General features: G+C 39.7%; 1 long non-coding RNA gene across 2 annotated transcripts; it reads right to left on the reverse strand.

The window, feature by feature from the left end:
- Positions 1–1,485: 1,485 nt before the first annotated feature.
- LOC149919646 (uncharacterized) lies at positions 1,486–23,536 on the reverse strand. Of its 2 annotated transcripts, XR_016468504.1 has the most exons (4): positions 23,465–23,536; positions 22,008–22,184; positions 10,053–10,213; positions 1,486–6,383 (listed from the first exon to the last, which is right to left on the reverse strand). It is a non-coding gene; the product is annotated as an uncharacterized LOC149919646 (long non-coding RNA). The 2 variants fall into 2 exon arrangements; XR_016468503.1 differs by lacking the exon at positions 1,486–6,383 and having other exon boundaries at positions 9,775–10,213.
- Positions 23,537–23,845: the final 309 nt, after the last annotated feature.

Consider the following 23,845-nt stretch of genomic DNA (forward strand, 5'->3'; position numbering starts at 1 on the left):
TGTGGGAAGCCTTACAGAGGGTGTAGGCACCCTCCTGATCAAAGGCAGAAATAGAAGAGTTCACATCCACAGATTCAGTGCTATTAAATCCAGCTAATGCTCTATGGTCAAATCCAGATGCCCTATCCAAAGACTGACATCTCTTTTCTTTTGTGATATAGTGCAAACAAATTAAAAAAAAAAGAAAGAAAAATTATAACAAGCTCAAGTCTTACACCTACTGCTATTCCAGGTAATTCTGGCAGGTCAAAAAAATTCTAAATTTCATTAAGAATTCTGAATGTGTCTTGATACATGCATAAGGAGAGCAGCGAGAATGAACAGAGGTCAAGAAAATATAACAGACATAGTAACAGACTTCCAGACATGTAAAATAGTTATTTAAACACCTAACAGTACCATTACCATAAATATTTCTTCCTAGAACAGTCATCTTCTGTGCTGCACATGCCTGTGATGATTGCAGTGTTTCCATGTGATACAGTGCAGCTTCTCAACATGCATGTACTATGCTACACGTAATTACAAATGAATGACCTGAATCATCTCAATGCCAGCTCTCAGTGCCATTTTTATTACAGATTTCACCTTCTTCTGAGGCTGACAAAGGAGATGAGAGATCAATGTAGACACAGGGGAAATGAAGTGGAAAAGAGAATTAGGAAAATATGGTTTTGAGAAACTGGATGTACGTGTAATCTTCAATGCTACACTATTTTGGTCTTTAACAGAAAACTCAAAGCCAATGGTTGATCTGTGTAAGAGAAAGGGCATTTTGTTTGTTTGTTTGTTTCTTGTTTCCCCCTCTCTCTCCTCCCTTTAGTATTCTTGCATATCTTGAGAATTTATGTCATCATTTATTGAACTGTTCCATATATCCTCATCATGAATAGTTAATGCTGTGATATTAAGTGTCTGATATCTCTGATGTGAAAAGTCTCAGTTGCAGTTCTTATGAGATGTGCACTTCACTTTTCATTTTTAAAGCGTCCTCTTAAAGATGCATATAGAAATTCTTAAAAGTACTATCAGTGTCTTTTTATCCTAGGCTAGTTCTCCTTTTTTTTCCTTTTTTTTTCCTTCCTATTATTTTGGACATATTTAGTTTGTTTTCAGTCAGATTCTGTGAGTTGTGGAGGCACTAAAATACATCATGTAAGAATGAAACTGAAGAAATAAGTGCCTATACCTCAAGGACAAAAGAAAACCTCGGTTAACAGGCTTTGGGAAGAAACATAACAGGAGGATAAAATGCTCAGCATGCTGAAATGGGCATTTATATATATATAGCTAACAAAAAATAAAGATGGGGAAGGGAAGGGAAGGGAAGGGAAGGGAAGGGAAGGGAAGGGAAGGGAAGGGAAGGGAAGGGAAGGGAAGGGAAGGGAAGGGAAGGGAAGGGAAGGGAAGGGAAGGGAAGGGAAGGGAAGGGAAGGGAAGGGAAGGGAAGGGAAGGGAAGGGAAGGGAAGGGAAGGGAAGGGAAGGGAAGGGAAGGGAAGGGAAGGGAAGGGGATCTCAGGTTATCATTTCACAAAGTTTTACTGCAGGTAAGGTTTCTAGTTTAATACATGAATATCTGACAGTGAAAAAAAAAAAAAATTGTTAGTTTTGGAGATTTCACTTGGATAAAGTTCCCAAAAGTACAATTTGATTTTAATCTTTATCTGAAAGTACTGTTGCTTAGTTAACTTTGATTTACGGGTATTCTTGGATCAAAATAAGTGTAGCTCATTTTGTACATATTTTATCATTTCTGAATTCAGCCACTGTTAGAAATAAGCAGTGCAGAATCAGACAACTGTGGCCACAAAACTATTTTAAAGCAAATCAGCTTTATTTAGCTTTGCTTTTTGAAGAGTGGAGAAAGATCCCTCTGAGAGCAGCCATTGTCATTAGTTAGAATATTAAACATGTGAATGACTTGTAGCCTGACTACCCCCAATTTCACAGTCATGTCTATGAGCCTCAGGATACATCAAAAGACTGAAATGGAAGAAAGAACTTTCTAACTCAAAACCTTAAAGTAGGGTCCCAGCAATTCTTTTCTTTTTCCTGTCCTGAGCTTTCAAGTCCTGCTCCTCTTCCTGGCCAGACACTGGTGCTTGTGTGACTGACTGTGGAGGGACAAGAAGGCAGCCATGAGAACTCCTGACTTTTTGGGGAGCCCATGAGAACTCCAGACTTTTTGGGGAGGAGCTCTGTTGGCTCAGGATGTCCTGGACACAAAGACTGTGGCAAATGAGTGGGTTGGAATGTGTGTTTCTAGATGACAGCTCCGAAATGGTTCATGTGAAACATCCATGCAGCTGCACAATGAATTATTTAAGTGTTATCATCAAAGTGGCTGCAGACTGAGTGTGGGCAGGAGACAACACTTGGATTCAGCAAAAAGGCATAGCACTGAGATTCCAAATCGATCTGCCCATTCTTAGTGTTAAAGAATAATGTTACAGCACTCAAAGTTGGGAAAAATAAGGATTTATACGCAATTTGAATTCAGTTTCCCATTGAGTTATTTTGTAGTTTTGTCTCAAATAATCAGTCTGGAACACTAGAAGGAACTGGCAGTTTTCTAACAGAAGGTCCTGTAGTATGTCATGGAACCACAGTCACATCATCTAGTTTAGGGGATTTTTTTTGTTTCATTTTATGATTTTGTTTGTGTGTTTTGTTTTTTTTATTTATTTATTTGATTTTACATTAAGCACTTGTTTACAAAGGCCTTAGTGTTGGAAAAGGCTTTCCCTTGGGCACCTTTCATTTCTTGATAAATATTTCAGGCAAGGGGAGCACACTCCTCTTGGAAAGGAACATCACATCTCTTCAGTAGCCCTCTCTGGTCACAGGTTGTGTGCTTTTCTCATGGTTATATGGCTCGTGACACTGGCTTTCTCCCCAGTGACGATGAGGATGAGGAAGAGGGAGCTTTGCTGTGTACTTTACATCCAGTGTTTGGAAGGATCGTTGCTGGGGAGTAGTGCAGAACTGCTGGAGAGCTCCAGTCACATCGTTGTCACTTATAGACTGAGAAAGTGAATCACAGTGAAGACCTGACCTATAGATGAATACAGGTTTTGTCTCTTATTAGAAATGACTAGTTTGAAATGCAGCTTTGCTTCCTTGCAGGAGAGGGAGCAACCTAACTCAGTGCTAATGTAGCAACCCCATCCTGTCCTGTCCTGTGACATGTGATCAATTGCTTGCTCTTTTGATGTGGATTTAATGCAACTTCAAGCATGGAAATGCTTGATTTAATCAATGCATGGATTTAATTTTCCTATCATTCCTTTTGCTCTGTAAAATATGTTTCTGAGCTATGGCAAAGGATTTTTTTTTTTTCTTTTTCTGGGGAGGAATGATGGATAAGTGGATACCTGTAACGAACTCATATTATTAATTGCTTCTTGTCCTGCTCAAGATGTTCTCTTTGATCATCAGTGACATGTAAGATTTATTTCAGTGTTATGAAGTCAGGGGCTGAATGAAATAAGTAAACTCTTTTTTCTCCCCTTTTCCTGCAGGATTGTTGGTTCCTCCCTAACATGTAGATTGGGTAAATTATGAGTCACATTTTCCTGTTGCTCTTTCTGGAGAGAGCTTTGGTGGAGGGTTTTTTTTTTTTTTGTGGTAGGTCTTCTGTGCAAGAAAACAAGTCAGAGATTTGGCAAGTTAGTACCATTTGAAGGAAAGTCTGTTAATGTTTGTTAAAAAGCACAGTAAAACATAGTTCTACCAGTTGTCTATTACAAAGATCAGCAAAAACTTCTAAACTTCTGAAGTTTCAGTATTACTCAGTTGAGAGTTTGCAGAGGCTTGCAAAGGTCAGCTTGACTTTCTGAAAGCTTGTCTAAATTATCTTACATAGGGGAGTGGTGTCCTTTAAGAGAAAAATAGTGTCCTCAGCTTTAGAAGTGAAGTGTGCAGGTGGAGTTTCCTTTGCGGTCACATATCTCGTTCCTTTGATCTAAAAATAAGAACTCTAACAACAGATTTTGTTGTAGTTTTCAACTTATTTTCAAGTTCAGGCAGTGTTCTTGTGCTTCAAAAGTAATGGGACTCTTCAAACTGGATTAACTGGCATCCGTCTTGCAAGTGCATTCTGCCTTAGGGCTGGAAAACTGGGCAGAAACTGAACACAAGGGTTAATTAGGAACAAAATGATAATTATCTGGATTTGGGGTTTTCTTCTTTGTTTTCCTATGGCGACCTTCACTGTCCTATAGCTATTGTTAGTTAATTTTCCATTCTGAACTGATATCGCTATGCATTTCAAATGGCTTTGCCCATTGCCTTTCTGTTTAAATAAAACCTTGGGGAATATTCAGCCATTAAAGAAAATTACAATAACCTTTGTGTGTTGTGCAATTACCTTTTCCTTTGTTTTCCTGAAGAAATGTATTCGACACCTCCCTGGCAGGGCACCATCATTAACACATTAGTATCACAGCATCACTCCTTGGGAGAGATCTCAGCATGTAACACCCCAGTCCAAGGTTACATGCTGATAAGCAAAACAACATTAAAGTGAGTTGTTTGCACAAATGCCTTCAGGGAAGTGAACAAGGAGCAGGTTGTTCATTCCTGTCATGTCTGCAGAATCCGTTATAGACAGAAAAACAATTGTGATTTAAGTCAAGAGGTTTTGGAATAGGCAAGCAACTTATTTTCCTCTTCAGTACCCAACACATCCCTTCTGCTACCCAAAGTCCTTTCACATAAGAGATACTTTAACTTGTACCATTGGCATTGCCTAAGAATTGACATCCCTCTTGCATCTTGGCTTTAAGCACTGGGGTCCTGGCAATGGCATTCTCCATTCATTTTGCATCCTTTTCCTGGCATACCGTGGGTGCAGAGAAACAAAAATAATAATAAAAAAAAATGCATATATTTATATGTATATATGTAATACATATATGTAACTTCAAAAGTACATTTCATTCTGGGAAATGATAGAACATTGATGTAATGGTGCCTATGAAGGTTACATTAAAGCCTGATTCCAGTTCTGGGACAGCTGACTTGCTCTAGAAGTCAGAAATATATCTGTATGTTTCAGCTTGCATATCAGAAAAATAATAAAAATAAATAAAATTGTGGACACTTTTTGAAAGCTCTGATCTTGTTTATACACCAGTATCTACTGCCAGAACAGATGGCAGATAAGAGGCAGGTGAAACCAAACAATCAGTGCAATAGGAATAAACAGCAACAAGAGTCTGGTGACAGAAATTTTCATAAAGCAACCCCCACCTCCATCCTCCATCCTCCCCACTGTGACTCTGCAGGGAGATTGCAGCAAGCCTGGAAAATCCTACTTTTATAATGCTGTTGCAGATTGAATTCATGGCTCTTAGCAGGATTGTGCTCTGTCCCTTCGCAGCTGATATAAAAGCTGTGACTCTGTCTGCTTTTGACCTGGTCAAAAACATCTATCACAGATTCCTTCAAGTTGGAAGGGACCTTTAAAGGCCATCCCATCCAGCTCTCCTGCAATGAACAGGGACAACCACAGGTAGATCAGGTTGCTCAGAGCCCCTCCAGCCTGACCTTGAGTGTCTCCAGGGATGGGGCATCCACCACCTCTCTCAGAAACATATTCCAGTGCTTCACTACTCTTACTGTGACAAGCTTTTGTTTTGTTTTGTTTTGTTTTTCTTTTCCCCAATCTAAATCTCCCCTCTTTTACTTTGAAACCATTTCCTCTTGTTCTATGTTCAAGATTTTACTTATTCTCCTTTTTCAGTGCATTCAATTCATTGTATAAAGAATTTTACCTATCTCTTCAAACCTTACCTCTCCAGGAAGATTAGCAGTACTGATGATATTGAGGTTTTTGTTGCTGATAAGTCAGTAAAAGGGAATTTGGGTTGTTTGTGCCCAATCCTGAGCAGCGGGAGTCTTTCCTTTGTGTGACAGAGCAGATGCAGGATGGGCACTCCTGCAGCTGGATGAGGCTGCATCTTCCTCATGTTCCCTCAGTTCCATGGTGCTCAATCAAAACTGAATACAAATTGCAGTGGAACACAGTCATTTTAGAGCAGATAAATGTGTCAGACTGGAAACCTGGGTGTCCATATTCCCACCATTGCAAGTAATACACTCACAGTTTTGGCCCAGACATTTCTCCTCTTTGTGCTTCAGTTTCCTCATCTGTAAACTCATCTGTGAATAATATTAATAATCTCCACTCCATAGTACCATAATTAAAAGAATTACAGGCATCTATTGAGGTGCTGTGAAGAAGTCCGGGCAACAGGGTCAGAGGTCTGTTCTGGGAGCATTACGTTTCTGCAGGTCCTAGGGTGCTCTCAACATCATGTACACCTCAGCTACTGTTGATCCGCTTATTCGTTCCTCTTCCTTCTTTCCCTGCTATATTCTTGTGAAGACAAAAGCCCATTAATCCCCAACTGTGTTTTCCTCTCCTTCAATACTAATAAACAGCTACAGAGGAACCACAGCCTCAACAACATTTCAGAGCCGCAGCTGGGTTTCCCTCTGCTGCTACTGAAGCAAACCAGAATACTCAAGTAAATGTGCACTTAGAGCAGAAAATAGAGGGCCTCCAGCTCTTGCTAGGCATGATTCATGTGCAAAATGAGAGATTGGATGTCCCTGCTCATAGACATTCACAGCCTGACTAGACAAATCAAATCACTTGAGGAAAGTGTGTTGGTGACCACCTTCAGACATCAGACTGAGCCACGGAAAGGTAAAGAGATCTCCAAAGGATGGAACTGGGACCCAGCAGAAGAGGCTGGAATGTGGTTTGGTTTCCCAAGGAAACCAGCTCATTCTGGCTTTCTGCCCTGCTCTGCTTTGCAGTGTTGTTTGGGCGTATCCAGCCATAGCATCATACATCCTGGTGAGGGCTACAGGCAGAAAAAAACATGTAATTTGTTTCTGGATGAACAGATACTTTAGATTCTGAACTATATAAAGATTTTTAATTTTATTTTTATTTAATTTTATCTATTTTATTATTTTATGTTATATTTTATTTTATTTTATATTATTGCCTTTTGATTTCCCTATCTCTTTCATCCCGCCTCTCTCTTTGTTTTTTCAGGCCTGCCCTTCATTGGATTATGTTCCCCAGGGACAAGCATTTCTTTCTTGCATAGATGCTTTTTTGGGAATGAGCAGAGGACAGAAACGTGGCAATGCAGGCACACAGAGCCACAAAGCTCCAGGGAACGTCAGCCCAGCACCCATGCAGGGCTCAGACATGTGCATACCTCACAGCCTGGCTTTGCTCTGCTGTTTTACACTCCCTATCTCCAGTCAAGTTATCAACTGAAATCTGTCACCATCTCACCTTTTGTTACCTCACACAAGTGCTTGCAGGGTGTTGGTGCCAATTCTTTTTTATCCAGTGATAACTGAGCTGTAATTTCGGTCTTGCCAGAACAACTTGACACTGCAAGTAGCTGGAAACAAAAGCTACATGTTTGCATCCACGTGCTTGCTCTCCATGTCTGCTGCTGTTTTCTTTTCCACCTGCCCTCCCCCATCTTGCAGTGCTCTGACCACTTGGTCACCTTTCAGAGCTGTGCCCGAGATGCTGTGCACTGACTGCAGAGATAAGGTGTGGGAGCTGGGACAGCGGCGCTGAGCAATCCATCACCAGTGCTATCCCTGCTGGAAACTAGTCATCAGCAATAAGAAAGGGGCATGACCGTCTGCTCTCCAGAGCATCGGCACAGCTCAGCACTGAATGCTAATGGCTTTGCTTAGGTCTCATTGTCCTCAGTGTTTGTTCTGAAACGCAAGAGATCTGCTTCCATAGGATAGCATTTTCAGCAAGACCTATAAACAAGAGAGTTTACTTAAGGAGTTGTTCCTGCAGAGGGTGGGCAGGGAGAAGAGCCTACCTCCTGCTAAGAGTGCATTCCTGCAGCATACTGCTGCTGATACACCGCCACTACTGGTCTGTTATCTCTCACAACTCCTCTTTCATCAGTCCCACACAGATATGTCAGAGTCCCCATCACCAGTGCAGCATGAGGTCCAGAGACCTTTCCCATAATGACTGAGCCCTATGCTTTGATGGATACATTAGTTTTCCATTACATACCACTTGCTTTTAAGTCTTTCCCTTGATTCCTAAAATCTCTAATCAGCAGAACATCAGCTGTCTCAAAGGTATGTACTGCTTCAATGACCAAAACCTGCCCTATTGACTAGAAGACAGAACAGCAATATTTTTTTCATTTGTCAGAGAGAGAGGCCCTGGGATTGCAAGTCGTATAACCCTACGGTCTGTAGTCCAAGAGCTAAAAAATGTCACAAACTTCTCAAACCATCTTGATGAAAAACTGTTTCTTCTGCCGCAGTAAGAGAAACCGTCACTTTTAATGTGTCTTATCTATATAAATTTTTCTCTGCTCATAACTGGGAAGAAGCTAAAATACTGCAGTGGATTCACAGATTTAGACTAGCTACCAGCTTTACAGTCCTGAGAAATTTTGACATAACTAAGTGATGTATCATTCAAATATGTAAAACAGTTCTCTGTGAGGAACTTTCAGTCTGCCTCAGATAAGAGTTTTGCTTAAATAAGAGCAGAACAGCCCTGTTGGTACAACTTCATGAAGCTTGTTCCTTCAGGCTGTCCATCCCTGAAGTTATGCAGGTCCTGGCCAGGCTCTGTGGCAATCCAGCAGAAGTGCTCACCTGCAGACATTACCTTTCTAGCTCTGCCAGTGCTCCTCTCCCAGGTCTGTGAGAGGCTGATGCTGTTGTCCTTTGCAAGTAACTTAAAGTGATTGTTTGTTTGTTTCAGAGAAAGGACATAGGAGATCTGGTCTGAGCCTCAAAGGAAGTTTCCATGAAACTAAATTATAATAATTCAGCCTTTGGCTAACTTTGCAGTTGCATAGTCACAGTAAAGCAGTTGTGGCTTGTTTTCTTACCAAATACACAATGTGAGTTGTCCCTTAAAGTGGCAATTCCTGCTTCCTGAAATAGATGAGTGGCATTGCTTTCCCATTATTTTTGATAACTTTCCCACCTCTCCTTAGTCTTTAAAACACAGGGATTTGGAGATATTCTGTGCCAGCACTGAAAACTATATTCAAAAGTACAACTGAACATTTCATATAAATTATCTTCAGGAATTTTTAGAGGCAAATTTAGCTCAAGACATGCAGAGAAAACTGGAAAGATAAACTAGTCTTGTACGGAGGAAAAAGGAGAAGGAAGCGTGTAAGGACAGCAGATAAGACAGAAGCAGAATATGATAATTTACTGACAATTGTCACATTATGAAGAATCTTGCCCTTTGGGGCAAAAGACACAAATATGCCAATTGGCATAACTCCAACCTTGTTCTCAAGATAACTTTTCTTCCACTCCAGTTTCAAGCAGGTGCTATAAAAAGCCACTCGTAGGCACACACAAAGCAACTAAGAAAATAGAAGCAGGCATTATTTCAGCCCATGAAAACAGAACAAGCATCACATGCAGATGGCCTTCTTTGAAATCTGGCTTTCTTTCAAAGCATGTCCGCACAACTATATATCTTTCTGAGCTACTGTGACAAGAGCTAAGAATGGATGGATGACTGTTTTTCTGCAGGTTTTTGATAGCAATTTCAAGAGTTTAGGGCTGTTTTGGAAAGACGAGCTTTAGAGTCTGCTTTCTAAATATGCTTGAGATTAGTAAGTAACTTTAGCAACTCTGATATCTCCTTCAGAGATTATCAAGGCTGAAGGAGAATAAATCATAAAGGAGAATTCAACTCAGTTTATCACCTCACATTTGTTTAGGGCGGGCATTTTAAGACAGTTTTCAAAGCCGACTTCATAGCATGCATTTCAGTGATAAAGAGCTGTGATCAAAGAGAGTGAATATACTCTTGAGTGTGAAACATCTACACTGACACAGCAAATAGCTTCTCACATTTGTTGGAAAGAAATAGGATCAGCAGGCAATAAACCTGGCAAAATGTCTTTGATTTTCCTTATACTAATTATTCAGTTTTGACTTTTTTTCCCCCATTTAATCTTCTATTCTCCTTGCTGGGTTCCTGGTGTCCTAGGCTTACCTTCTATTCTCAGTTATTAATCTCCCTGCCTTGATGAGAAGTTGTTACATTCTGCCGATGTGGTACATTTTGTGTGGGTGATTCCATAGAAGAATTATGATGAACGCTGTTAGTATTAATCATTGTATTCTTGAATTATGGCACTTGAAGTAAGGCACTGTCTGGAGAAAAGAGGAGAAGAAGAATCATATCTATGTGACGAGCTGATATAGCTCTTCCAACACCCTACCAGCTCTATCAACACAGTGAGGCTCCAGGAAGACTGTGGCCTTCCAGTACTTGAAGGGAGCATATAAACAGGAGGGAGGACGACTGTTTACATGGGTGGATAGTGATACGACAATGGGGAATGGTTTTAAACTAAGACAAGGGAGATTTACATTAGATATTAGGAGGAAGTGACACACTGGGTGGTGGTGACACACTGGAACAGGTTGCCCAAAGAGGCTGTGGATGCCCCATCCCTGAAGGCATTCAAGGCCAGGCTGGATGTGGCTCTGGGCAGCCTCGTCTAGTGAATGGTGACCCTGCATATAGCAGGGGGGTTGAAAGTAGATGATCTTTGAGGTCCTTTTGAACCCAGGCCATTCTATGATTCTATGAACACCCAGAAAGAGGAACTGTGGAGCTCTAGAATGACTAGGGTCTCTTATTTCTCTTAAGATTAGTTTAGATTAGGAAGATTAGGAAGATTTTTCTTCCTTCCAACATTTATGTCTGCTTATTCATTTAGTACACTAAGTAAAATTATGCCTTTTGCCAAACTTATATCACTTCTACTGAATCCAGTGAGAAATGAAGTTTTCAGACTGTAAAATATGTGATCCTTATACATTGCAAAGAAGGGAAGTGTAACATGTCCGTCAGCAGTTCTTCATCTTGTGCTGTGCATGTGAGGTAAAGAAACTTCCCCTGGCCTCACTCTTTAGATAATTGAATTGTGCTGTAACTCCTTATGGTCGGTGACTGCAGAATTGTACTTCTGGGAAAACAAGACTGGTAGGGAGAGCAATAAATCTTACCAGCCTTCCTGATGTATTTGGAAAAATCAGATGAGCTATCAGGTTCCTGTAGTTGACTCTGTGCTTGAAAATGTTTTATATTCAGTTTGGTGAAGGATGTGAGCTCTGCTCTAAGTCTTACTTTCTCTGGCTGTCACAACTACAACAACAACACCATTATAAAGCAAACTGAGAATTTTACCTTCTTTCCCAGAGACCTGAAGAAAGACTATTATATGTCCCATAAGATTCTGGGAGGGAAGAAGCAATGATTTTAGTATCAATAGGCTATGATCTATCTCCAGCCTGATCACTCCAGTCCCTCCTACTCTGCATCAGAGCTGAAGCTGTTCACTGAATCCCCCCATTTGCTTCTGGTTACCCACTCTCAGGCCAACAGCTTCTGCTCTGTTTAGGTCAACAACTCAGATGCACATTTCATAGACATCTGCTTTTGGTTTTGGTTTTACAAAACATGCAAAATAGCTTCACTTCCTCTGACATCCATATGCTGAACTGCCATATTATACAGATGCTTTTCTTTAAACTTTTAATTTGCAAAGTCTCATTAAATTGGGAGTTAATTGTGAATTGATAATTAAATCATTTAACTGTCTTAATGTCACATTTCTAAATGAATTGTTTTCTAGGACTTTGACAAGTCATTTTTGTACATGGTTTATACAATTTGGGAAGCTGTCAGGCCTTGATCCAACATTCTCTCTTCTGGAACGAAGAATTAAATGCCCAAATGGACTTTCAGAGGAACCACTGAGCCTAACATCTGAACCTCTGTAGTACACCTTACATACTGAAAAGAAACAGAAGACAGGAAAGAAAACATATGCTGGAGAAAGAGAACATTGTCTGAGATAAATAGACAATAGATCAACAGTTAAAATAAGTTTTGTTACTTTTATACATTACATGCATTACATGTTTTACAAGGACTGCTCTGAATGTAATGATTCCTATTTTATTATGTTGGCCCATGTGACAGATGGAAGCAGAGGAGCAGTCCAACAAAATGGTGTCTGACATGGAAGTGTGTGTTAAGCAAAGATATATCACTGAATTCTTCCATGTAAAAAAAAATTGCAGCTACTGACATACATTGACACTTGCTGAATGTTTCTGGAGCCCCAGCAGTGGGTGTGAGCACCGTGAGGCAGTGGGTGTGCATTTCAGGTGTGGCAACAACAGTGTGAAAGACATACCATGTTCTAGAGGGCCATGCAGATTTTTATGAGCATGGCATGCAGGCTTTTGTTCATCACTGATGAAAATGCATAGCTAATGGTGGTGACTACAGTGAACAATAGTGTTTTGTAGCTGAGAATTTGTTCTATCAAATAATGTTATTGTGCTTTTTATATCTGTTGTGGTTTCCATGGGAAAAAAAACAGGAGGCATTACTTTCAGAGCAACCTACATACTTTTGGGCAGCAATTCACTGTGGCTTCAAAAGCTGGGTTTCTATTGGGTAAGGATATTTGAAAACAAGAAGACTGAACCATTGTGATTGTTGTAATTATTGTGATTTTTCTCACAATGAACTAGAGGTTTACATTAGAGTTTTTGCTTGCTCTTATACTCATTAATGACAGTTCTGCCATTATGATGTAACCCATTAAATGTAAGTTTTTATACTAAGGCACTTTCATAGCCCCACTTACATCATGAAGATGAAGAATGCTTAACAAATCTGTTAGCTGGATATGGCTGTTATTTCTCTCTAAGGGTTACCCTAGTGATTTGTAATGTTCATTTAGATACCAGCAGCTTAGCGTCTAAGACAGGCTGGTATCCCAACTTCCCTGACAAATCAAGAAAACAAGAAAATCAGCTGATGTTTATTGGCCTTGCTATATTTGCACTTATAAGTACACTTATGATATTGAAAGACAATTGTGACAAAGCTTGTTTTGGTTTTGGCCAATGCTATGCAGTCTATTTCAGCAAACATATACGTATGCCCTCCTGGTGTGTTAATCAGTATAGTTAAAGCTATTCCAAAGCTTTTTCTAAAAAAGAAATACAAAAATCACTCCTCTAAGCACAAAATTACCTAAGCTGATAACTGAAACAGGTTTCATATTTAATTTATGCATTTTTTTTTTCTGTCAGGATTTTTAGAACTAAGAAAGTTCTACAAACAACATGTGTTGACCTTGTCTTAATTTCAAACTGAGGAGCTTCTCGATGAGTTGTACGCCATACTTGCACACTTGGATTTGACATATCAAGTTATGGCAAAGACATAACTTTAATCAAGGGTCTCCTGGTAGAATCATTTGCAGGCTGTAAGATTTCCAAAGTTAGAATGTATTCATCTCTGAGTTCTCTTCAGATGCCAGTTTGCGGTAGCTTTATAAAAGTATGACTCAGAGCATATAATTAATCCCTAAAGCATATCAGACTTTTACAAGTTATCTAGCAAATGGGACTTTGCCATAATGGTTAAATCATTTCATTTCCAAAAATGCAGGAACGAGTTCAGCTGTAACAGTTCTTATGGGGGTAAAGTACTCACTTCTGTGCTTAGGAAGGAACACAGTAAAGACTGATGTATTCCTCTTCAAAGTGAGGAAAAAATGATGAGATTCTAGAATATGTACAAATGTAGATCATTACAGACTTCTATAGTTAATTTTCTTTGTGATCTGTTAAACAGGGAGAAGAGCTGAAAATCTATTACCTGAATCATTAACTAATGGGTGAAGACTGCTGAAGTTCTGGGATGGTGTTCACAGAATTACCTGTGCTGCTTGAAGGTAACTATCCATACTGCTTTCAAAGTCTGGTTCACTGAGTGTAAGAATGGCAGTGCAGTTCAGAATAAAAATTAATCTAGGTGATCTGGTACCCAGAACTGACAGCTTAGAAATTTAGCAATGAGCACTAGCTCATGGATTCATAGTAACATATCTTGGGCCAAGATAACAGCTAGCTACTGACAAGAGATAAAGGTCCTGCTCTTTCTCTGAGATTCAATACCCCCAGCTCCTGGATTCACAAACCCTTGCCTGTACATTTCTGGTCTCATCCAGTCATGCAGCATGCAAACTCACTGAAATAGCAGAAAGCACACTTAAAAGCAGAAATGAAAAATAAAAATAAAAATGAGAAAGTGCTTTTGTATTTGGCGCGTTGATCAGGCTTGCCCTATGATCAGTCAGATACCAGAGCCAGACTGAGGGTTCAGACACTTGTAGTTAATGAAGGTGGGAGGGAAAAGCAGGGAAACCTAGATAGGAGGGGGAAATGAAAATGGAAATAGCTAATTCAAAACTTGTCATTTATGCAAGTTTTTTTTTCTTTTGTTTTCTTTACATAAGTGCATTACTTTCCACATATTTTCCTTGAGTTTCACTGGCTATTACTTGGTCAACCAGCATCATGCAGTTCTGTGGCAATTCACTGTATCCAGCACTGTAGGCAGCATTAGATCTTAGTATTCAGAGCCTGGGAGGACCATGACAGCAACTACCTTCCACTGTGAAAATAGATCACATAGTTCAGTGCACTCTTTCCTACTTTTTAAGTACTTATCAGTCCTTGAGAGAACCTTTCCTTCCAACTTAAGAGATCTGAAAGGCTTTTTGTATGGAGGGTCGTTGCCACCTTTTCAGGTGACAGATGGACCACTTGGGCATTGATTTTGTCCATCTGATGGATAACTTTCCTGAGCAAAAGTCATGTTGATACATATATCATATTTAGTATTCATTCCTTTCTTTTTTTCTATCACTACATCTTTATGGGAGTTGGGAATTTTAAGCTGGGGCCATACTGCCACCTTCCATTCCTCCAGCACTTCATTGATGCTGTGCTATACAATCACACATCATGACAGTTCCTCAGATAATAATCTTTAAGCTCTTGAATAAATATAATCTGTTCCAGGTAATTTTCATTGTTCATTTTTTTATTTGTTTCAAGCTATCCAGTATTGATTCTTTGAGTCAGTCCTTTCTGATGAAGAATGTCTCTACTGTATAAAATTCAGAGGCAGTCAGGGCCATTAGATACTTCTGAAAATCTCTGAGGTTAGCAATATTTCCAGTCAAAAACATTAAACAAATAGTCCCTGTGGTAGGCAAAAACTCCTCTGAACAGGCAGTGCGTATTTATGTGCATGCAGTGAAGGCTGAATGTCCAAACATCCCGGCTGGAGAAAGACCCTGGGAATAGGGGAGATCTGTTGAGACAAATGCTAAGGGATGCCCAGGACATTGGCTGCTAACACTAGAGACTGACAGTGGCAAGCAGCTGCACAGCAGGAACTTGACTTGCTGCCTGATCTTTCCAGACCAGAAAGGACTTCCCATTTAGGAAGGGAAACCCAGACCTAAGGAAAACAGTGCTTCTGGGACAGCAGGCAAGCATGTGAAATAGCTAGGTAGGACCAGAGCTCTAACCTTGAATGCTCTTGAATAGACTCCAATATCCAAATTCATATGAGTTCTGATTTACTCTGCATCTCATGAGTCAGGCCCACTACATCTTTCCTTATTTATTTATTGTATAACAGATAACAGTAAATTGAGGTTTCATTTCCCTTTTTATGCTAAGAATCTTTAAGTGCACTTTCAATGTTTTGAAATATTGCTTCTCAATTAGAAGTATATCTGTTTTTATTTTGAGAAAGGCTGTATGTTTCCCTAATTACCTAATTCTCATAAGTGAATAATAAATGAAAAAATTCATTAATGTGCATCTTGCTCTAGAATTTAAAGAACCATTAATACTGGGCAATGAATACAATTATAAATGCAATCAGAACTGGTGTTGCAGTTATTTAAGCTGAAAGTGATTTCCTGGGGTAAGAGTACATCTAATTGAGCCCTGTTTTAAATCCAGTATGTTTTATTCTATGCCATTAACTCTCAGTTTGTAAGTCAAGCTTGTATTTATTCTACAGGAAGACTAGTCTTCAGAAACCAGTACTTCTTTTTCCTGATCAGAATTATATATAAGACTACAGGGTCTGAACAACTCCAGCTCTCTCAGTATGTCTTTGTAGTGTAGGTGTTCCATCCCTTGGATCATTTCTGTAGCCCTTTGGACATGTTCCAGCAGGTCCCATGCCTCTCATGTCCCTGAATTCCTGAACTTCTAAGCAGGAGTCAGAGGAGCAAAAGCCCTCCCAGAGTAAGAGGGGATCGAGTCTGATTCCACCTCATGAGGCTTAGTGTATACACAAGTCTCTGGGGCCTGATGACATGCGTCCCATGGTTCTGAAGGAAATAGCTGATGTGATTGCCAAGCCATCCTCTGTCATATTTGAAAAATCATGGCTGTCAGGTGAAGATCCTAGTGACTGGAAGAAGAGAAACATCACTCCCATTTTCAAGAAAGGGAGAAAGGAATGTCTGGGGAGCTACAGGCTGTTAAGCTTCACATCTGGGCCGGGGAAGATCATGGAGCAGATCCTCCTAGAAGAGATTTTAAGGCACACGTGGAATGAGGTGGTGATCTGAGACAGCAAAAGCAGATCACACCTGACCAATCTAGTGGCCTTGTATGATGGAGTGATGGTGGACAAAGGAAGGGCAACTGATGTCATCTACCTGGACTTGTGCAAGGCCTTTGACATGGTCCAGCACCACATCCTTGTCTCTAAATTGGAGAGAGATGGATTCGAAGGCTGGACTATTTGGTGGGTAAAGAATAGGTTGGATTGTCATAGCCAGAGGGTTGTTTTCAATGGCTGTATGTTCAGGTGGAGGCCAGTCACAAGTGGTGTTTCCATGGGTCCGACTTGGGATCAGCATTCTGCAACATCTTTATCAATGACATAGATAGTGGGATTCAGTGCACCCTCAGCAAGCTTGTTGATGACACCAAGCTGAGTGGTGCGGCTGACACAATAGAAGGGAGGGATGCCACCCAGAGAGACTTGGACAGGCTCGAAAAGTGGGCCCATAAGAGCCTAGAGAGTTTCAGCAAGACCAAGTGCAAGGTGTTGGTTGCACTTGTGTCAAGGTAATCATAGAACCATAGAATGGTTTGGGTTGGAAGAGATCATTAAGTTCCCCCTGCCTTAGGTCTGTAGTTCCCAGGGTCCTCCTTCCTCCCTTTCTTGTAAATGAGAGGGATGTTTCCTCTTTTTTCAGTCTCTAGGGACTTCACCTGACTGCCACAATCACAGATATGAATACAGACTGGGAGAAGAACTCATTGAAAGCAGCCCTATGGAGAAGAACTTAGGAGTTCTGGTGAACAAAAAGCTGGACATGAGTCAACAGTGTACACTTGCAGCCTAGAAGGCCAACAGTATCCTTGACTGCCTCAAAATAGGGATGGCCAGCAGTGTCTCACGTGCAACCTACCATCCACCAGTACACCCATACCCTTTTTGGCAGAGCTGTGTCCTTACATCTCCCAGCTTGTCATGATCCAAGTGCAAGATCTTGCAATTGAATTTGTTGTTGTTTCAGAACATGAGGTTCTGAAAGCAGGACAGGAGCTATTTCATTACTACCTCTTACTTGAGTTGGGTTCTGGCAGTGCTCAGTCCTTAACCCTGCTATCCAGCATGCTGATGAAGATAGGTTCTATTTTCTAACCAGCCTGCTTCAGAAAAGGAGTTTTGTACCCCAGAAGCTGTTCCTAAGTCTGACTCATAGGCACCTGACATTCCTGTGGGTACCCAGAGGTATAGACAACTTCAGAGCATCAGCTATTTTGTTCTGATAAAGCTAAACTGGAATGACAGTTTGATTTGTTAGTTAATTACCAGCATTTTGCTTTTTTCTTGGAACACTGTTAGAGTTTGGTTCATACTGACCTGCAGAAACTGCCTACTCACTTATTTATCTCTTCTAGTCAGCAACATAATGAATAGCAGCCAACATCTTTGTAATGGCTTTGCAGATACCTTCAAACCTGATGCCAAGCCATATATTAAGATCTCTCCGTGGAAATCAGAATTTGATCATAATAGCTACCTTCAGTTTTATGGTTTGAGGTGTAATAATAATACCTGGGATCCAAGCAGGTTCAGGATGATGATAACATACTGATTTTAACTGTGAGAATGATTGATCATTGACACAAATTATCTTCTGATTGGAGTGGATTCCCTGTAAATTGGAAATATTCAAATCAAGGTTGCTTTCAGAACTATGCACTTGCTTCTGTCTCAACAGTAATTGTTACAGGAAAGAGTGATAGTAGGGATCAGATTGTATTATTGCAGCTTTCTCTTTTGGTCCTAAAACTTCATACATTTTATTTCTTAGAATGGAAATGTTTGCATTTTGAATTATTTACCAGATTGCATTTTTATTGTCTTTCTCCATATCTTCATTGCATAGTGAAAGGAAAAGTAAAAAAAAAAAAGTTTTGTACCTTTATATCTGAAGGGCAGAAAAGATTCCCATCTTTTCAAGTCATTTTTCATCTCTTATGAATTACTGATAAGGACAGATTATCTTCTCCCTAAGCATATGCTGAGCTCAGATAGTCCACATCTCATTGTTATCTCTGTAGGTAACTGTTATGTGCCTGAGCACACAGACAAAAGGACTGAATTTGTACTGGATTAGGTTTTGTGTTGTTTTTTTTTCTTTTTTTTTTCCTGTCTAGCAGGATTGGTAGGAAGAGTAGTAAATCAAACAAAATTAGTATGAACCCCAAGGTGAAAATATACTTAACAACCAATCTGAACATACTAAGACATAGCGTGCCATAACTAAGAGTTTTCTTCAGTTTCAAGTCCCTTTTAGCTACAGGCAGGCATGCCAAAGTCCAAATAACAACTCTGGGATTTTTAATACACTCAGATAGTTTTTCCTCTTTTTCATTTCTCTGAACTTGTGGCTAGTTCAGCAATTCTAAAGAAAATGCTAATTTCTGTTTTGTTTTGTGTGGCAGGTATCCACCCCACACAGCTGTCACAGCAAGTCAGTACCCTCACCATTAATCTTTACAAAATCACTCAACTCCTGCACTTCCATGGAAAGCTTGTACAGGATTATACAGGATACTTCTGTACTTGCTCTGTCATTATTTTCTGATACCATTAAATGCATCCTTTCTCACTAATTTTATGTTCACAGTGGTCATTTCCTTGCCTTCCAGGTGTAAAGCATCATGGCAAATGCCATTTTGACATTTTAGCTTGGTCCTACCTCAGGACCTAAACTCCCATTAGAACTCTCTAAAGAGCTGTATTTAAATTTAACAGCAATAATAAATGTCATTAGATTGACTATAGTTAAAGTTACATCCTAAAACTTTACTCTTTCAAGTGGATGTTCTTGTATCTAATCAATAGTTTCAGCATTAAGATGATGCAGCTTCCCTTATCCTTTTGTGCTGGGAGACAAATGAAAAGACCGTGGTATGCTTCCAGTCTTTTTTCACACGTTCAATAAAAAGTGAGGAAGTGTGCATGTATGCAGATTTTCACACAGGTAGTTTCCAACAGCCTGGGTGTCCAACTAGCTGTTTTCTCAGTTCCTCTCTCTCTCTGACTTTTGCAGAAAATATGTTTTTCTGAAGATTAAGATTTTGGTGAGGGAAAATGGGAAGTCCCTAAATCATTGTTTTCCTGCAGTCAGCACTGCTGGCTGGGGAGCATGAAATACGCTTACTTGACAATTTATTGTAAAGGAATAGAATCAACCAATTTATTTTCCATCAATGACTGCAAACCTCCAGTTTCTCTTTTTTTCCTGCCTTCCCTACCTTAGTTTCTGTTGGCCATGGTCACTACAAGTCAACTTCAACTGACTGCTAATAGCTTGTTAATTACTTGTTAATTACTTTACTGGCCGTACCAGTAGAAGAAGATAACATTTTTGTTTGATTTCAAAACTCTTCTTTACATCTCCTGTTGTCCATGGTGTAGGAATTGACAACTTTCAAATGAAAAAATTATTTATATACAAAGGAAGATTTGAAGAGAAAAAAAAATGCACTGATCTTAGATGTGCTTTGGTACTTCCTCTTTTTGAAATACAGCCTAAAGGAAATAATTTCTTCACCTATTGCATCTAGGAGGCATTGTAGTCAGAGGGTGGGTGGGATCATGGTATCTCCTGGGATTGCCTGTTAGTGATTTGTTACTGTCTTCCATCTCTTACAAAAGCAAATTTTATAGGGCTATACTGTTATAAATTCAAATATTATAGGCTTGCTATAGTGAGTTATATTGAGTTATGGAAGATGTATGGTATAAAAGCAGATACAAAGCAAGACTGTAACTTAAAACCATTCATTCATTCAAATGGATCAGATACAGTAAGTAATTTCAGGGCCTGTACTAAATGTGCCTTCACTGTGCAGTTAGACAAGACACCTCCTTGGTTTTCTCCCCAGTTCTACTACTTACATGGATAATCTCATGCAAATGAGTCAATTAATCCCCCTCCAGAAAGTCCAGGGGCTGAGGAAGCCACATTCCAGGTGGTTGCTCTCTACAAAGTGACAATAAAGCAACAAGAACACAATTCTCCAATGCTCTTCCTAAAAGTCACTCAGAAAGACAGATATCATTTGACCCAGTTGATAAGCACAATATCTGCACCTAGGGTTATAGAAGCTGCGTTCAAAGGCAGAAAGGACAGCTATTTAGCTAAAGCTTTGCAAAGAGTATGTGTTTTGCCTATATTCTAGTTCGAGGGTGCTGAACATCTAAGATAACATAAGTAGTAGGTTTCTACTTGAACTTAATTTTTTTCAACTTAGTTGCAATATTTTACAAAGGAAGCCTTAGAAGTAAAAGAATTGCATTTACAAATAAATAACTGAAGCCAGTAACTCAGAAGGGCAACCACCCTCTTCTGGTAAAATTCCTTCCACAAAAAGAAAAAAAACCCACTGAGGAACCCATCTGAGCCTCCTGGCATTTCCATGCCCTGCAAAGTTAAGTTCAAGTTTTCTTGATAAGGGGAAACTGAAATTATATTTTAACTTTAATTGCAACAAGAAGAATGATGATAAAGCTTCAAGCTTCTTTATTGGTGAAAAAATGTTGTTAAACGTTTAATAAAACGTAGGAATCATTTGCCTAGGGAAGCTGTTGTGTCCCTGTTATCAGCTTTTAATAATATATTAGAGTCAGATAGCTGTCTGTCAGTGTTGCTCTAGTATAATATAACCTGCCTTGGGGCAGATGAACAAAATACTTGATTTACGGAGGTCCGTCCCAGTCATAATTTTCTATGATTGCATGCCATCCAAGAAAAAAGCTTTCCATGCTGCTCAAGCACGTGAAGAACTTGGTGCTCTTCTACACATCTTAAACCTTGTTATGTGCATGCATCCAATGAGATGGTGTTTCTGCCCTGCCAGTTGCAGTGGCTGACATAAGCAACGCAATCCTCATCCAAGCAATTGACTGAGCCTAGGCTTCAGTGTGGAGGGGGAATTCTTCACAGCTTCTTGATAATTAGGGAAGCTGGGAAGGCAAATGTTTAATGGAACATCCATTGTAGCAATTTAATGGTAAGTCTGCTCTGTGGAAAAGAACCACCCACTTGGGGGAATGTATCTACAGGCATTGTATCCTGCTTCATAGCTTTTTACCTGGCTGATACCAGAGATCTGCTCAGAGATTTAATTCATGTTTCTAGAATCATAGAATTATCATAGAATCATAGAATGGCTTGGGCTGAAAAGAACCTCAAAGATCATCTATTTTTAATGCCCCTGCTATGTTCAGGGTCACCAGCCACTAGGCCAGGCTGCCCAGAGTCACATCCACCTTGGCCTTGAGTGCCTTCAGGGATGGGGCATCCACAACCTCTCTTGGCAACCTGTTCCAGCATGTCACCACACCCTGTCTTAGTTTAAAATCATTCCCCCTTGTCGTATCACTATCCACCCTTGAAAACAGTCATTCTGCCTCCTGTTTATATGCTCAAGTACTAGAGTTACAATGAGGTCTCCCCAGAGCCTTCTCTTCTCCAAGCTAAACAAGTCCAGTTCCCTCAATCTTTACCTCATAGGAGAGGTGCTCCAGCCCTCTGATCATCTCAGTGGCCCTCCTCTGGACTCGTTCAAAGAATGCATCTTTCTTGTGGTGGGTGCCCTAGGCCTTATAATTCACTTTGTAGTAGTTGCTATAAGGTTCCATTCATTTCTTGTCTAAAAATTCCATAGTCTGTAGAGTATAAAACTGTTTGAAAGAAAAAATAAATCCTTTATAGAGTAAAAAGAGTAAGTAAGTCAGATTTTTGAAGGGTATTACATTTTTCTTCTATTTTAATTTAGAATGACTATTCTATTCCCTATACATGTTGCATATGTATACTAAAAGCTTCTTAACCGTGTGAAATGCTTTACCTACATCATTTCTGAAATGAAGAATGAACAGATGCTGTTAGCAACTGATAAAGAACACTTCATTTAAGGTTAATTTGTATTGTTTGTGTCATTACAACAAATTGCTTAGCATTCTCCTTAAAATTTCTACTGGAATACAAACTAAGTAGAAGTGTAGCAGTAATGAAATATTAGGCTTTCTTGGTCTATAAAATTTTGTGTGGACTGTAACTGTGTGGACTTAAAAATAATTTCTTCATGCAATTCTTTTAACATTTTACTGAAAGAAGCAGAGTAGACTTCTCTAGACTTCAAACTTTTATTTAATACAGATTTTGGTTATGGGCTGTAACATAACATAATATTCCCTGGTGATTTACCACAGAAGTAATCTGAGTTAACAAACATTATTGTAATTCCTTGCATTTACATAGGGGTGTTCTGGAGCAATTGATCCCATAGCGGTATACATTATTGTATCCCACACTGCTTTAGAAATGTGCATGTGTATCAAAATGCTAATGTAAGAGTAAGATTTCTACCACTGCAGAAAGAGAGTAGGAAGCTAAAGAGCTGCCTGGAAAAATAATTACAGGTACAAATATTATATCAATATTGTTTTGTCATCACTTAGGATCTCCTTGAGTCCATTACTGAAAGATTAACCTCCCTTTACTTTAGCTTGAACAGTTCACCTAGTCTGTCAGGGGCTCTCAGTAGTGTACAGAAGGTCAGGGATGCACCTGGCAAGCGATATACCTCAGCTGCAGCCGCAGGATAAAGTATGATCTGGGAGAGCCTCTCTACCCATTCCACTATGGGTTGTTGTATTTAACTTAGAACATGCCACATCAGTTTTGGAAGGCTATGAGGTAGTAATAGTGACCTATCTTCTGACTGGTTCACAGACAAAGAAATCTTGTTCATTTTCACAGTTTTAAGTACAAATCTTCATATACTGCAAAGACTTAATCAAAGTAGCACAAATCAAAGTAAGTGGAATTTGAATTGCTCAAAGGGTCGCCTAGACACTCATTTCAGGAGAAAACATCATTCACTAAAAATGCAAGTACAGCTTCTAAGGCCCATTAAGCCTATTTTCTAGAACAGAAGAACTTAAGAGACAAGACTTACCTCTGTATTTTTCTTCATTTTTCTCTAAGTATTAGAAAAGGAGAGAGGAGAGGAGAGGAGAGGAGAGGAGAGGAGAGGAGAGGAGAGGAGAGGAGAGGAGAGGAGAGGAGAGGAGAGGAGAGGAGAGGAGAGGAGAGGAGAGGAGAGGAGAGGAGAGGAGAGGAGAGGAGAGGAGAGGAGAGGAGAGGAGAGGAGAGGGGAAAAAAATAAAGTGATGATTGAATTTTGAAGCCTCTGTCTGATCTGCTTCCTTCTCATTTTGCTCTTCTATGAAGTGCACGTAGATCTCTGTGTTGCAGAGTCCATACCATCCACAAAAGAAAACAAGGAAGTGTATTGGTAGCATTGCTGAGATAGCATTTCTAAAGGCAAGAGGGCCAG

Source organism: Phasianus colchicus, chromosome 1, assembly GCF_987193195.1.
Source record: "Phasianus colchicus chromosome 1, bPhaCol1.hap1.1, whole genome shotgun sequence".
NCBI classification, from domain to species: Eukaryota; Metazoa; Chordata; class Aves; order Galliformes; family Phasianidae; genus Phasianus; species Phasianus colchicus.